General features: G+C 44.6%; 1 protein-coding gene across 1 annotated transcript in view; it reads right to left on the minus strand.

Moving 5' to 3' along the window:
- ST8SIA4 (ST8 alpha-N-acetyl-neuraminide alpha-2,8-sialyltransferase 4) overlaps positions 1-14,911 on the minus strand; it is a 97,135-nt gene extending 82,224 nt beyond the window's left edge. Inside the window, exon 1 of the mRNA XM_072140049.1 lies at positions 14,817-14,911. The gene's annotated coding sequence lies outside the window, so the exon portion shown is untranslated. The remainder of the gene's footprint in view (positions 1-14,816) is intronic.
- Between the last annotated feature and the right edge of the window lie 554 nt (positions 14,912-15,465).

Below are 15,465 nucleotides of genomic sequence, written 5' to 3' on the forward strand. Positions count from 1 at the left end.
CTCATATACGATTGCTTCTGTGATGACACGTCAAATGGGAAAGTTTCACATGTTCATTTCTCCCATCGAAGAATTTAAAAGTGTTCACATTTTCGCCTACTCCTATTAGCTGGATCTATTGAAACTACTAATATAGTGGAAAACGGAAAATCTCTTTTCATGTGAAAATCTGGAGTGATGTATTGTATGAAACAGGATTTTAGAATTTTCTTGATAATCATTGTATTCACAAAGAAAGCAGTACTGTATTATTGGGAATCTTCTATCATGCCATAATGAAAACGTAAGTCAGACTTGAGCAACATCAAGATAATTAGCTGTCTAGATGTGCAACTACCAGGTGTATGGGAGGACGGAGCATAAAAGGACACAGTAGGAAGTACAAATAATTATGAAAGAAATTTTGAGAACCACACAGTTAACAGTAGGTAAAAAATTGCATTTATCTGTACTGTTTCGGACCTTAAAGATCAAACATTTTTGTCATTTTTCAGGAGCCATTATTTTTTTAATTTACTGACAATATAACCTTATAGCAGCTTGTTTTTTGAGGTACAACTAAATAAATAATGAATATAAATTAAATGCACGCATACATGAAATATGGACACGCGGTAGATACGATGTTCAGTGGATACAGCAATTGATGTACTTCCCCCAGCAACAAGGCTGTAAGCTTCTTTTTGTGTATAAAAAGCCTATTTTTTGCTGTCAGTGTACAGCAAGTTGCATCTATCTTTAACCTCATGCAGGCTCTAGTTTAGCCAAAACACATATTTTTTATTCAGTTTTTTTTTCTTGCCTAGCTCTTCTAGAAACACAAAACACAGCTTATGTATACATATAGAAGATCTGTGTGACTATTGATGAAGTCTGAAGTTCAAAAAAGTTTTTTTTTTAATTTTTATTTTTGCCTACTTTTCAAAGTGAGGAAAACTAACTTCTTAATGCTCCTTTCATTAAACTAAGTCCTTAGTCCTTACTCCCACCATGAGTAAATAAAGTAACTCATGTTTTTTTTTTTAACTTTAATTTAGCGTGGGGAACCGCCTTTTTTCATTTTATGTACGGCGTCAAGCCCTTTAGATTTTCTGTAGTTCTGAAGATAAAGTTTTCTTCATTTGCAGCATAATATTAAAATAACTAAAATAAATGTAACTGACCCTCCAATCCTATTTTTGTCGCTAGAGTAGCTCTTGTTCTGGTGGTGTCAGTTGACATGACATTCTTGCGTTTGTCTCTTCACACACAATTCATCATTGATTGACCTCAGCAGTAACACGTCAAATAAGTGAGGTTAGTGGCTCACGCCAGTGCTCAGACCGTGTGGTGGTCAGAAAGTGAAATGTGATGTCAGTGGTGTCTGCAGTGAAACAGTGGCACCAAACTGCTACGGTTGTTCTGGTAAAACCTGCGCGTAACAAACTTACTTGTGAGCAGCGGGACTTATTGGGGCAGATTTACTTACCCGGTCCTGTCGCGATTCCACAGTGCGTTGTCCGTCGAGGATTCAGATCTGCCGCGATTCACTAAGATCGTGCGCCCGAGTTCCTGCATCTGCCCCTGGTGCTTGTAAGTGTGTGTCTTGTGACACATTTCTAAATGTTAAATCCCGCATTGTCCGAATCCGTCAGGCGCATTTTAGAACGACTTTTCTATGTTAAAAGGGTTTCTTATAGTCTGAAAAATATGGTTTATGGTTGTATGGCATACATATTTGGACATATTTAACCAAAAGGAAATGTGAGGACGGATACCTTGGTATGTATCTCAACTCCTAGGTCCTTCTACTTCCAGAGGTTTCTGCCCAATTTACTTGCTAAAAGCTAACAAGAAAATAATCTAAAAATGGATGTCAAAATATGTGTTTCAGTGTAGCTTTATGAGGAACAAAATAGAAATACATTCACTGACATCACTTTTATGTGTTATTTCAAACCTTCTATATATAACATTGTATGGAGCAGCTATGACCTGATTGAGCGGTCTGGGCAGTTAATGTTATGACAGCCTCATCACCAGGCTTTTGTGAGATGGACCAGGAACATTGTGACATTAGTTGAGGTGATGGTTAGGTCATATGGCAAGTTCAGAAGCTTTATGCATTATCTATCAGAGAAAACTGACGTTAAAACAGACTACACAATAGACTGAGCAATTACACCATAACCTTGTCATGCAGTCCCTTTTCATGCCAAATTAATGAATTCATGTACTGTATATTCATAAATCCTGAACAAAGCTGAGAATATGGTGTAGTTCAGGTAGATTTCAGCATTTTTATTCATTTGTATTGAACCTAGTTTAGATTGAATTCTCTGTATACGACGATGTATTATAGAGTTTTATTCACTACTCCATTATCACATACCTGCTTCATACGCCTGATATCAGATTGATATCAGATTAATATTAGTATTGTTAAGCATTACCTTTTTTCAATTACTTCAGTAATGATCAATGCATCAGTGGTTACAAACGTATGAAACAACACTGCCATTCCTTTATATATAACAGCATGGAGCGCTATGTTTCATACAATGTTTCATTGCAATCTTCACATCCAGCCCTTAAAGCAACATTAAATTATTTTTATGGCCATAAATACCAGGGCCAAGGGAAATAATGTAAAAGGATAAAAATTATATTAGTTCATTTAAAAAGTAAAGAACACATGCTAGCAGCTAAATAGAAGCTGGTCATACCTAAATGATTTTTACACATCTAATTTAACCCTCCCTGGGCAAAGAGCACAATGTGGAAATATAGTGCTTTTCTATGTTTCTAATACCAGTCACTGTGGTGTGCACAATGCAAGATTAGATGCACATAGAACAGTTTTGGCACAGTATTTATGTATCTTTGGCATGGGAAACATGGTCAGCAATTCTACAGTAAAAATTACTTTCGACCAAAGATTTTTTACAAAACATGTTGGTGAGAATAATATTAGTAACACAGATTTTCTAGACCAGTGTCGGTTTTCTAGACCAGTGCATAGTAGCCTGCCCTGACTATCTGCCTGTTGCTGACTCCGAGACTCTCCTCTCCCAGTCCTGCTCCCATCCTGGCTGGTCAGCGCGCGTGGCTATCCCCGTTTGTTCATTGCTTTCCTGCTCTGATCTTCCGTTGTGACCACTGACCTAGCACTTCTGCTGCCTGCTCTGACTATCTGCCTGTTGCTGACTCCGAGACTCTCCTCTCCCAGCCCTGCTCCCATCCTGGCTGGCCAGTGCGCGTGGCTATCCCCGTTTGTTCATTGCGTTCCTGCTCTGATCTTCCGTTGTGACCACTGACCTAGCACTTCTGCTGCCTGCCCTGACTATCTGCCTGTTCCTGACTCTGGGACTGCCTTGTGTTCTTTTACCTCGACCTTGGCTACCCACACGGACAAGTCGCGCCTGTGGAACGACCTGGTGGCACCATGCCACAGCAAGACCATCCTGGTGAAGACCGGGTGGCACCTAGATTACGGTCCCAGGTGTCGACTTGTGTCATTTTCCGCGGTGGTTCAGGGGTTCACGGACCCTGAGGCTGGGAGAAGCCAGCCTTGAAGGAAAAACCGGAAGTGGCCGGCCCCAATTAGCGTCAATCAGCAGTGCGCTGGTCCTTTAAAGGGCCAGCACACTGCTGATTGGCAGTGGCCATTTCTGGGTTTTCCTTAAAGGCCGGCTTCTCTCAGCAACTTCTGCCCGATCTTTGAGCGTATGCCAATGAGAAAGCTATTCCTGTTCATTGCGTTCCTGCTCTGATCTCCTGTTGTGACCCCTGACCTAGCAAATCTGCCACCTGCCCTGACTCTGAGACTGCTTTGTGTTCCTGTACCTCAACCTTGGCTACCACCGTGCCTGTGGAACGAACTGAGGGCACTACACCGCAGCAAGACCATCCTGGTGAAGACCGGGTTCCAGTTAGATTTCGGTCCCAGGTGTCGTCTTGTGTCATCGTCCGCAGTGGTCCAGGGGTTTCACTGACCCCGAGCCTTGACAAGGGGCATGTCCTCTGTAACTAGGGGGCCGAGCAGAAAGTAACCTTTGCACCAGAAAATTCAGTCTGTGTGCCAAAAGATTCAATATTTGGGTACAGCAAACTAGACCAACTAATTGAAGGTGCAAAGTACAACTCTCTGATCCTATATTATACCACATTAATCATCTAGCATCTAGCATTTCTGGACTGAATTTTTTGGTGCAGGAGCTATTTTCTGTCCAGTCCCCTAGTTATCGAGGACACGCCACTTTTTGTATTAATGTACAGCTGTACAGTCCTAGTATTGCTGAATTTGTCAGATGGTATTGTAATCCCACTGTTTGCTTTCTAGTTTCCCTGCAGCAGCGGGGAAATTAAATCACAAATTCAGCCTCTAGCCAAACCAGTTTTCTGCACTGTGTTGATGAGATGCAAAAACATTGAAACAGCACTGTCCATGGTGGAGAGTTATGTTTTTTTGTAAAAGCATACTAGTTAGTCTTCTTGGAAATCAGTATAAATGTATAGGGGGCTTTCAAGGTAATACCAAAGCATAGTTTTCTGTCTCCCACTCTGGAAAACTTATTTGTATTTTTCTTTTCTATTATAGAAATAACTCTATTTCAGAAACTCAGGATCTGTTTTATGTTTTTTCTTCTGATAAATACATAAATTGTACATGGTCGATAATATTATCTCTAAACTTAATATCAAACTTTTCTTCCTACATGTGCCATCTGCTTGTGTCTTCAGTATCCTTAAAACAGGCAGATCTTGTTAGTTATTAATAATCACTTGCAGATGCTCGCTGCTCCGGAGGTGTCCTACCTATTTTTAATGAATTTATTTTTACCATTAATTAGAAGAGGTGATCATGTATTGGAGAGAGCTTTTCCAAAACTTAAAGTGTTAAGTATGAGTGAAAAAATGTATTTGATTAATCCAATTATAAAATATCTTAATATGAAATGTTCTGAGCCCTGATCATTTAAGCAGTAAGGTTAATGAACAGTTAGGTAACAGTAATATTGAAGCAGTTTTTAACTATCCAACAGAAAAAAAGGAAAACTCATAAATGCGCAGGTGGGTTTTGATGTAATTAAGTCATTTTACATATTTTCTATTGAAGACCAGAAAAATTCTTTCATGACATTTTTATAATTCTGATTTATTATCAAAGGCTAAATTACACTTCAAAAGTATGTTCACACACAAGAAATCTGCCAAAAGTCATGGAAATTTTGCAAACCGCTCCAATGAGTGGTGGTTTTTGTACAGGAATTTCCTCTGGAATCACCAAAGTGTTTTGTCACCTCTTCAGAACAGTGCCTTTATTCCTTAGGCCGCATTCACATGACCATATGGGGGACATATGTACGGCCACAAGCTTGCATACATACGTCCCTGATAGAAGTCATTGACCACACAGAGTGATACGGTACCTCACATGTGCGGCACCGTACCGCTCCATACATGGGGAAAAGGTAGGACATGTCCTATTATTTTGCGTGTGTACGACCCGTGCACAGTGCCTTTCTATGGAGATGGGTCACCCCTCCTCCTCTCCATCACGCTCGTGTAAATGTAGCCTTAGACAGAAAACAATGGTTATTGATAGAAGCATTTTTATTGCCTCACCTCCTTAGACATAGAACAGTGGTTACCGATAGAAATCAGGGCCGGTGCCAGCATTGGAAACACCTAACCAAGGGCCGGGGCCCAGAGTTGCTGGGGGGGCCCACAGAAGGCTGCTTCTAAGCTCGATAAATAGTTTTGTTGTTCATTAATTAATTTAGAGAATCTTACTTAGAGACTGTGGGAGTCTGTGTGATTCTTTCTATGAATGCATATCTTTATAATTACATGATATCGAGCAGTAGATCAATACATTATGAGTGGCACTTTTAGTGTGCATTAATTTCTACACCAGACAAGGCCTGGCTCATGGATAAACGCTGCGCAAGACCCAGTGGGATACATCAAGATACATCTTGGTGTATCAGGCTGCGTAAAAGCAGCGGCGGGACGCACAAGCCGGTGTGTGATAAATATCCCCATATGTCATCCAGTCGGTCCAATACCCCTTGTTCCTGACAGTAAGATCCAGCCATGGATCCCTCCTAGGTTCCGCTAGCTGAAGTATCCGTTCTCACCACCATCATGGCTTTGCAGTACCAGCAGATTGCTGTACAGGGTAGACAACTTGATCAGCTGGCCGCCATCATCAGGCAACTATTGGCGACCCTGCAGCAGCAACAGTGTCCGACTCCTGTGGACTGCGTCTGTCCATGTCCTCCAAGTATGACGGAGACCCTAAGTTGTGTAGGGGTTCACAACACAGTGCTCTCTACTCATTGAGCCGATGCCTTCACAGTTTATCTCTTTCATGATCAGCCTCCTCGCCGGGGCCACTCCCCTCTGGGACTGGAAAGTCCCGGTCACAGCTAATATCTACTTTTTCCTTGCGGAATTCCACTCAGTCTTTGAGGAACCAGCCTGGGCATCTTCCGCTGAGACCAACCTACTGAATCTACGCCAGGGGACTCCTCAGTTGATGACTATGCAGTTTGATTCAGCAGTCAGCTTCCTAGCTGGACTAGAATGAGGCGGTCTTGCTTGCTACCTTTAAAAAAGGACTTTCTAGTTGGATCAAAGACACCTTGTCTGCACCGGATCTGCCGTCTCCCTTAAGTGCAAGTCAGAGTCTGACATCTACTCCACTTGGCTCCACTCTCTGTGTCTACTACCGAGGAGCCCATGCAGGTGGATAGAGCTTGGCTAACCTCCCAAGAGTAATCCAAGTGATGACAGGAGAACCTCTATTGTGCCAGCCCAGAGCATTTCCTTCTGTCTTGTCCAGTCCATCCTCAGCATTCGGGAAACACACGCACCTAGGGTTCTTGGGAGAAGTTCTTGAGCAAAGCTTCTCCACAGCTTAACATACCTGTTCTAGTCAGCTCCAGGACAGGTACTCAGTTTCAAGCCTGTGCCTTTCTGGATTCCGGCTCCGCAGGAAATTTATTGGATGTTGCCATAGTCTCCCAGTATCACCTCTCTGTGGTCCGCCTTGAGAAGCTGCTGGTCATCTCCTCCATCAGTAGGCAGATTCTCTGTGATTCAGTCCAGTATCCTCTATCTCTGCAAGTTGGGGCATTACATAAGGAGAGACTGTCTGTCAGTACCTGTCCAGCAAACGTGAAACCACAACCCGGCTTGGCGCTAGCTGTCAGACTAGGTAAGTGGTGGCGAACTCACCCTGCAATGTCCATGCGGGCTAAGGCCCTGCCTAAAGCAGATAAACTGCCCTGATAAGGGTGAACCCACTATCAGGAACTTAACTGACGGTCCCTGAGCGACCCTACAAGATGACAGGAAGACTTACTTCTTCTGGCAGCTGCTGGATGGTGGAGCAGACAGGTAACCAGAATACAGGAATAGACCAGTGTTCACACTGGTGCACAGAATACTAACACAGGTCTGAGATAGGGAAAGCGGGATAACACTAGGAGGTAAACAATACAAACGGATACAAAACACAGAACACCAAACAACATAGCAAGAGAACTAGATACCCAGGTAGGACTTGAAGAATAACCAGCAAGGTATGATGGGAATGGGCAGGTACAAAAGGCCGTTCCTGGACATGCCTCCAGCAGCACACATTGGGGGAACTGTCCATTAGGCTAGTAACCCTTGGCTGGGCTAAAATGCACAGAGCAGTTAATCCAAACACAAGCAGTAAGCCACAGTTCATACACAAATAAACGCCATCTATTCCTTCAACTGCGGATATTGCTTCTTAGGCACGGATGTGACACTGTCATTCTATGTGCTTCCCCGGTCCACATCCTCCATATTATTGGGCCTTCCTCGGTTACAGCAACACGCAACTGTCCTCAACTGGCAGACTCGGGAGGTTCTTCGCTGGGGTCCTGATTGCCAGTTTCACTGCCTCATGGCTCTCCACCCATCTCCACTATATCTTCTTCACTGTCATCCAAGCCTCTGGCGGGTATTCCCGCTGCTTATAAGGACTATGCTGATGTCTTCTCGGAGAAGCAAGCGGAGACTCTGTCACCACACCGCCCCTGGCACTTCACCTCCGCGAGGTTGAGTTTACCGACTCTCCGTGCCCGAGACCACAGCTATAACAGCTTACATCCAGAAAAATTTGCAGAAGGGCTTCATTCGCAAGTGTTCGTCTCCTGCCGGTGCTAGATTCTGTTTTGTGGCAAAGAAAGATGGTTCTCTTCGCCCCTGCATTGACAACTGTGGATTTAATAAAGTTACGTTGAAGAACTTTTATCCTTCACAGAACTCTTCGGCCAAGGTGTTCATTTTGTGAGGGTAATGAGTGGAAGACCACCTTCAACATTCAGGATGGGCACTTTGAATATCTGGTCACACCCTTTGGACTGTGCAATCTGCCGACAGTATTTCAAGAATTTGTCAAGGACATCTTCTGAGACTTCCGTTCCTGTATATCATCTCCAACAGGAGTCTACAGATGGATCCTACCAAATTGTCTGCGGTACTTCATTGGCCTCGCCCAGCAGGACTTTGTGCTATACAGAGATTCCTGGGCTTTGCTAATTATTACCGTCAATTTATACCACATTTCTCATCTGTTTACTCTCCCATTGTGGCGTTTACAAAAAAAGGCGCTAATCCTAAACTCTGGCTTTGGGCGGCTGAAGAGGCGTTCTCCAAACTGAAGAGAAGCCATTCCAGCTAGAGGTTGATGTCTCCTCTGTGGGAGCTGGAGCAGTGCTCACCCAGAAAGGGCCCAATAGCCTAACTCTCACCTGTGGGTTCTTCTCTAAGACCTTCTCTGCTGTGGAGAGGAATTACTCCATAGGAGACCGAGAACTATTGGCCATAAAACTGGCACTGGAAGAGTGGCGCTATCTTCTGAAAAGAATGTCAAGGCTGATACCCTCTCTCGTGCTTCTGATGTTATTGGGGAAGAACTGGCTCCTCGGCATGTCATGCCTGCTGAACGATTGCTTGTTGCCGCTCCAGTGGACCTTCGGCAGCTTCCTCCTGGCAAGTTCTACGACCAATCTGCTTTTCGGAAGAGGATATTAACTTGGGGACATTGCTCTCGTGTGGCTGGGCACCCTGGACCCTCGTCGCTCTCATTTCCAATTTCTACTGATGGGCAGATCTGGTCAAGGATATGGGGGGATTTTGTGGGCTCTTGCACTTGCTGTGCCCAAAACAAGCCATCTCATCTCAAACCAGCTGGTCTTCTCCTGCCGTTACCAATACCCAGTTGCCCTTGGACTCATATGGCCATGGACTTTATCATGGATCTTCCTCCTTCCTCTGGTAGTACCATTATCTGGGTGGTAACAGACCGCTTCCCCAAGATGTCTCACTTTGTGGCTCTGCCAGGTGTGCTGTCAGCTCCACGTCTTGCCAGCCTGTTCTCCCTGCATAGTTGCCGGCTTCATGGGCTTCCTCAGCATATCGTCACAGACCGTAGGGTTCAGTGTGTTTCCAGGTTCTGGCGTGCTCTGTGTGGTCAACTTCAAGTAAAACTGAACTTCTCTTCTGCGTACCATCTGCAGTCGAATGGACAAATGGAGAGAGTTAACCAGACTCTGTGCTGCTATCTCCGTCATTTTGTCTCCGCCCGACAGGACGATTGTTCCATTCTGTTTACATGGGTAGAGTTTTCTTACAATTCCTTGACCTAGAAATCTGCTGGTTCTGCTCTCTTCTTCATTGTCTATGGAAAGCACCTCCTCCAACCTTTGCTTCCTGGGACAAAATGTGACTGTCTTTCAGATATATCCGGTTAAAGATCCCAACCTACAAGCTTGGCCCGCATATCCTGGGTTAATTTGGGTCCACCAAACCCATGGCCTATAAGCTCCATCTCCCTCCCTCCATGCACGTCCACAACTCCTTCACCGTCTGCCTTCTAAAGCCTGTCATCCTGAACTGCTTCCCCAGGCCAATACCCTCCAGCTCCTGAGGCGGATTCCTCCGACATTTATGAAGTAATAGCGGTCCTGGATATAAAGTCGGTTAGAGGGAAGTTCTTTCTTGTCGACTGGAGGGAGTTCAGGCTGGAGGAGAGGTCTTGGGAACCCGAGGATTTATAGGCAGAACAATGATTGGTTCTGGTACCACGCCGATGCAAATCCAACCCGCTTTGCATGGGCTCTGGTAAAAAACGGGTGCCACTTAAGCTGACACCTGGGTGCCAAGTCTATTTCATCGTCCGCGGTGATCCAGTGGGTCCACTTCCCCTGGTTCCTGACAGCTCCATCTAAGGCGTTGTGATGATGAACATCATGTGACAACTTTAAATGTCACACTAAGTAAGTCACTGGAAAAAAATAAAAAATAGAGTGTTTCTTGTAATCATATTGTATATTGAGCATAAACCATTGCTCAAATATTCACGCTACTCGGTAGTCAGCTGGCGACATTATGGGGGTCATTACTAAGAGCCCGATTCGTGTTTTTGCGACGGGTTATCCGAATGTGTCCGATTTGCGCCGATTTTACCTGTATTGCCCGGGATTTCGGCGCATGCGATCAGATTGTGGCGCATCAGCACCGGCATGCACGTGATGGAAATGGGGGGGGGAGCGCGGCCGTAAAAAAAACCCGACGGATTCAGAAGAACCGCCGCATTTAAAAAAGAAAAAGTGTCACTCGACACGCGCTTACCTTCACCCACGATGGCTCGGTGAACTTCAATGCGTTCCGATGGTCTTCAGCGCTGCAGCGACACCTGGTGGACGTCGGAGTAACTGCCTTAGTGAATCCTTGCCGGACCCGAATCCACCGCAGAGAACGCGCCGCTGGATCGCGAATGGACCGGGTAAATAAATCTGCCCCAATGTTTTTAAAAGTTCATGTTTTACCTAATATGCAGGAGTTGAGCTCCTGATAAACATATGACTGTAGATCTTTTATTTTATATAAAAGTAAAAAACATAACACAAACAAAATATATACAATATCTTACCTGCTGGTCCAGCCCCATTCATACCTAGCAAAAATAATAACTTACAATACACCAAAATGAATAAACACCAATTATCACAACCTCCACCCAACCAATTATTACATCCTAAACCAAACCAATAACAAACACAAGCCACACCCTCAAATAAACATAATTGACCATAAATATACATAAACCCACCCCACACCCTCTAATAACAAACCACCCCACACCCATTTTTTTTTAAAATATATATAATAACAAACACAGAATACACATAACACTACACTAAACTAAATCCCTCCCCTTCCCCCCAGACACTGGTCTAACGTCCAAAGTTTGCGTTAAGTAGTCCAGACCAGTGTCCAAGGTCAGTTCATAAGTCCCACCACCATCACCCCCTCCCAACTTAAAGCTATGTCCCAAACCCAACAATATACAATATATACAATATATACAGTATTTACAACATAACATAAAGAAAACAGAATACAAATAAAGTCTAAAGAACATCAATACAAACCACATAAAGCCCAGGTATATGACTGTATTCACCCTAGTGGGAGCTTACTAAAATATCTGGAGCTTGAATGACAAAAAAACATGAATAATGTTTATTAGGTGGGACTCTATATAAATGATGGAGAATACTACAGGGCATCTTCCCAATCCATTTAAGCTCCCAATCCACTGTTTTTTGCACAGCACAAATATATATATTTAATTATGTGGAGATTTCACTGTAATGAATAGTTTAGCATATTTTACTTCCCAATGAATATCACAATTAAACTTGTAATTGGCTTTTATTTCAGTAGTTTTTTTTGCATTTGCAAATGTAAATTAACAATTACCACGCTGAACCTTAAAATATTGTTTCCTTTGAAAACAAAGGCTCTTATGATCCCACTACCAAAACACAGAATAAATTATAGCGCACATAACACCCTGAATTATGCTGGTGAGAAAGGGTTGTAATTAAGTCATAGCCTCCATCCCACAACTGCATTGTTCTTTTATTGGGTAAACTATTGACTCCAAGTGCTTAAGATTAAGGTTACTATGAAAATATTGCAATCTATGTGTTGGCTGAACCTCCCATTCCAGAACCTAAATTTGTCTCAAGTTATCCATAATATCAGCCTTCACTCTCCAGGACAATGGTCACTAACATGTTCTAGAGCATGGGCTCAGAGGCCTCTCTGCTCAGAGTTTGCCCGACAACATGGATAACATGCACCTTGATGATTTCTTGATCAGACAGCTCTGGGGCATAGTTATCCCTTCTCCCCCTTTCCTTCTCCTGCAGTTTGATAGAGATGCCTCTGACAGAGCCTCACTGGATGCGCTTCATTAGATGTGTGGCATACCCAGCAATCTACCAGCCTGGTCTACTATGGGATGTGTCAGAACAAAGACCATTGTCTCCCGCGATCCACTTTTTATAAATAGCCGGCCTCTTTCCGCAAGCCCCGCCGAATATTTGCCATTGATAAAGCTGTGTTCCTTGCCTAGTGCGTTTATCCTGATATCCCGTTGTGACCCTGGTTCCGTTCCCGACTACGTTCCTCTGCTGCCAGACCTGACCTTTTGCTCTGCCATTGACCTTGATCCTGTCCTGACCTCCTGCCTGTGCCTGACCACATTTCTGTCTCACATTTCTGTCTCACAAGTACTTCGTCTTGGCCACCACCCCGAGCAAAGTCGCACCTGTGGAGCAACATGGTGGTATCCCGTTGCAACAAGTCCAACCTGCTTTGCAACGGGCTCTGGTGAAAACCGGGTGTCATCCAAACCATCGCTCACGGTGGTACAATGGTTCCACTACCTCTGAATGATGAAAGTATTACACCCGGTTGGGCAATGATTTCCACACCAAAAAGCACTTTTAGCATTATTTCAAGTGACACATCCTTAGATTGTAGGAGGTACATTTCTCTTTTGGAAATGTTGGGAGGCCTGCAATCTTTACACACGGCACACTCACTACACACAAACGGCACACATGGCGCACACGACACACACACTACACACAGCACATACATTGAGTGCAGTGAGCACAATGTGGTCGGGGCTAGCACTCTCCTGCCACTGCTCTCCAGTCCCTCCAAGATGGCATAAATGCTGGCTGCTGCTGCACTGGCACACATGCGTGCAGAGGGAGCTAGAGCAGTACTTGGTGCAGCAGTTCCGCAACCCGTGTGTCTCCCCCAGTGTAGTCACTCACGTTCCTCCTGTAGATTCACGCTGCATCACGCTGCATCATGCTGCAATCTTGCTACTGATGTTTCTCTCCAGTATTGCCAGCTGACCATGTTTTTACCCCCTACAACTGCGATCGTTACGCCCCTGGCAAGCCTGAGCTGTTGGCGGGCTTTAGTTTTAGGGTTCACTGTCTTGTCTGTTGCCCCTGAGTCAAGTGTCCCCATTACAACACCAATATAGCTTTAAATAGTTTAGGTTGACTTCTTGCTAAATCTGTCTGAAAGTTTATATATATTACCCAGAATAATAAATATTGAACATTGTAAAGATCTGTCATATACAGATATGTACGTCATGAGATAATCAGCTTTTTGACACAACATGCTTTTACAGTATTCTGTGAAAAACTGTTGATCTTATATACGTGGCCTGTGCGGTTGGATTCTGAGCATTATCAGGGCCGGATTAAGGCTGGTGGGGGGACCTGAGCGAAAAATCTGGTGGAGGCCCCCACTGAGTGTAGCATACATACACGTCCTCCTGCTCACTATCTACTATCCCAGCAGTAACACAGCTACATACAGCTGCCTCGCCCCAGTAACACAGCTACATACAGTCGCCTCGCCCCCAGTAACACAGCTACATACAGCCGCCTCGCCCCCAGTAACACAGCTACATACAGCCGCCTCGCCCCCAGTAACACAGCTACATACAGCCGCCTCGCCCCCAGTAACACAGCTACATACAGCCACCTCGCCCCCAGTAACACAGCTTACATACAGCCGCCTCATTACCAGTAACACAGCTACATACAGCTGCCTCATCACCAGTAACATAGCTACATACAGACGCCTCATCACCAGTAACACAGCTACATACAGCCGCCTCGCCCCCAGTAACATAGCTACATACAGCTGTCTCATCCCCAGTAACACTGCTACATACAGCCGGCTCATCCTGAGTAACACATCTACATACAGCCACCTCATCCCGAGTAACACATTTACATACAGCCGCCTGGCCCCCAGTAACACATCTACATACAGCCGTCTCATCCCCAGTAACACAGCTACATACAGCTGTTTCAACCCCAGTAACACATCTACATACAGCCGCCTCATCCCGAGTAACACATCTGCATACAGCTGCCTCATCCCGAGTAACACATATGCATACAGCTGCCTCACTCCGAGTAACACATCTACATACAGCTGCCTCATCCCGAGTAACACAGCTACATACAGCTTGCCTCCAGTCTCACAGCTACATGCAGCCACACAGTCCCATATAACATACACTTCATCAATACACTTTAGCCATGTAGGTCCATGTAACATACACACCAGCCATGCAGCCCCATGTAACATACACACCAGTCACGCAGTCCCATGCAACATTCACACAAGCCACGCAGTCCCATGTAACATTTATACAAGCCACGCAGTCCCCTGTAACATACACACCAGCCACGCAGTTCCCTGTAACATATACACCAGCCACGCAGTCCCATGTAACATTTACACAAACCACGCAGTCCCATGCAACATACACACCAGCCATGCAGTCCCATGTAACATTCGCACAAGCTACGCAGTCCCATGTAACATACACACCAGCCCTCAGTCCCATGTAACATACACACCAGCCATGCAGTTCGATGTATACAACCACTTACCTGTAAGTTCTCTCTTCTCCATGTGTAGTTTGTTGTCACAGCTCCTCTACTTCCTGCACTGAGAGGAGACTTCAAGGGAGACTCCACCCTTTCACATGACAGTTTCCGAACTCCACTAAAGACCCTAGCAAGGTATTGGGGAGAAGGGGGATGCGATTGCGGGGGGAGGTGCTTTCTAAAGTAGGCGGAGTGATCTTCAAGATGGTCATCATCTACAGCTACAGCTCCCATGATCCTTTAGTTAGCAATAACAGCTCTTCCCTATCATGCTCTGCTCCCAGTGATGATGTAACAGACTGCCCTGCTCTGTTACCATAGTAATGATGTGTAACTGCCATCACTGCACATTACCTCACTGAGATGGGTCTCACACAACACCGGCCATACTGGATGCACTGCAACAGACCGACTACAGCCAAACATAGTGCTGATCACATGACCTGCCCAGGCAGGTACAAGACACGTGATGTGGACATGTGACAACCGGCCATCTTCTGTCCTGTATCTCCTCCACAGGGACTGATTAAAGAGCTAGTAGCATTTTAATTATTCATTGTAGTGTATTTCCACAGCATTTAAATAATAACTAATTAAATATTAGCTTATAATTTAATGATCCATTTGTATGGGAATTAATGCTCATTCCTGG

The sequence above is a fragment of the Engystomops pustulosus genome, chromosome 1, assembly GCF_040894005.1.
Source record: "Engystomops pustulosus chromosome 1, aEngPut4.maternal, whole genome shotgun sequence".
In the NCBI taxonomy this organism is placed as follows: domain Eukaryota; kingdom Metazoa; phylum Chordata; class Amphibia; order Anura; family Leptodactylidae; genus Engystomops; species Engystomops pustulosus.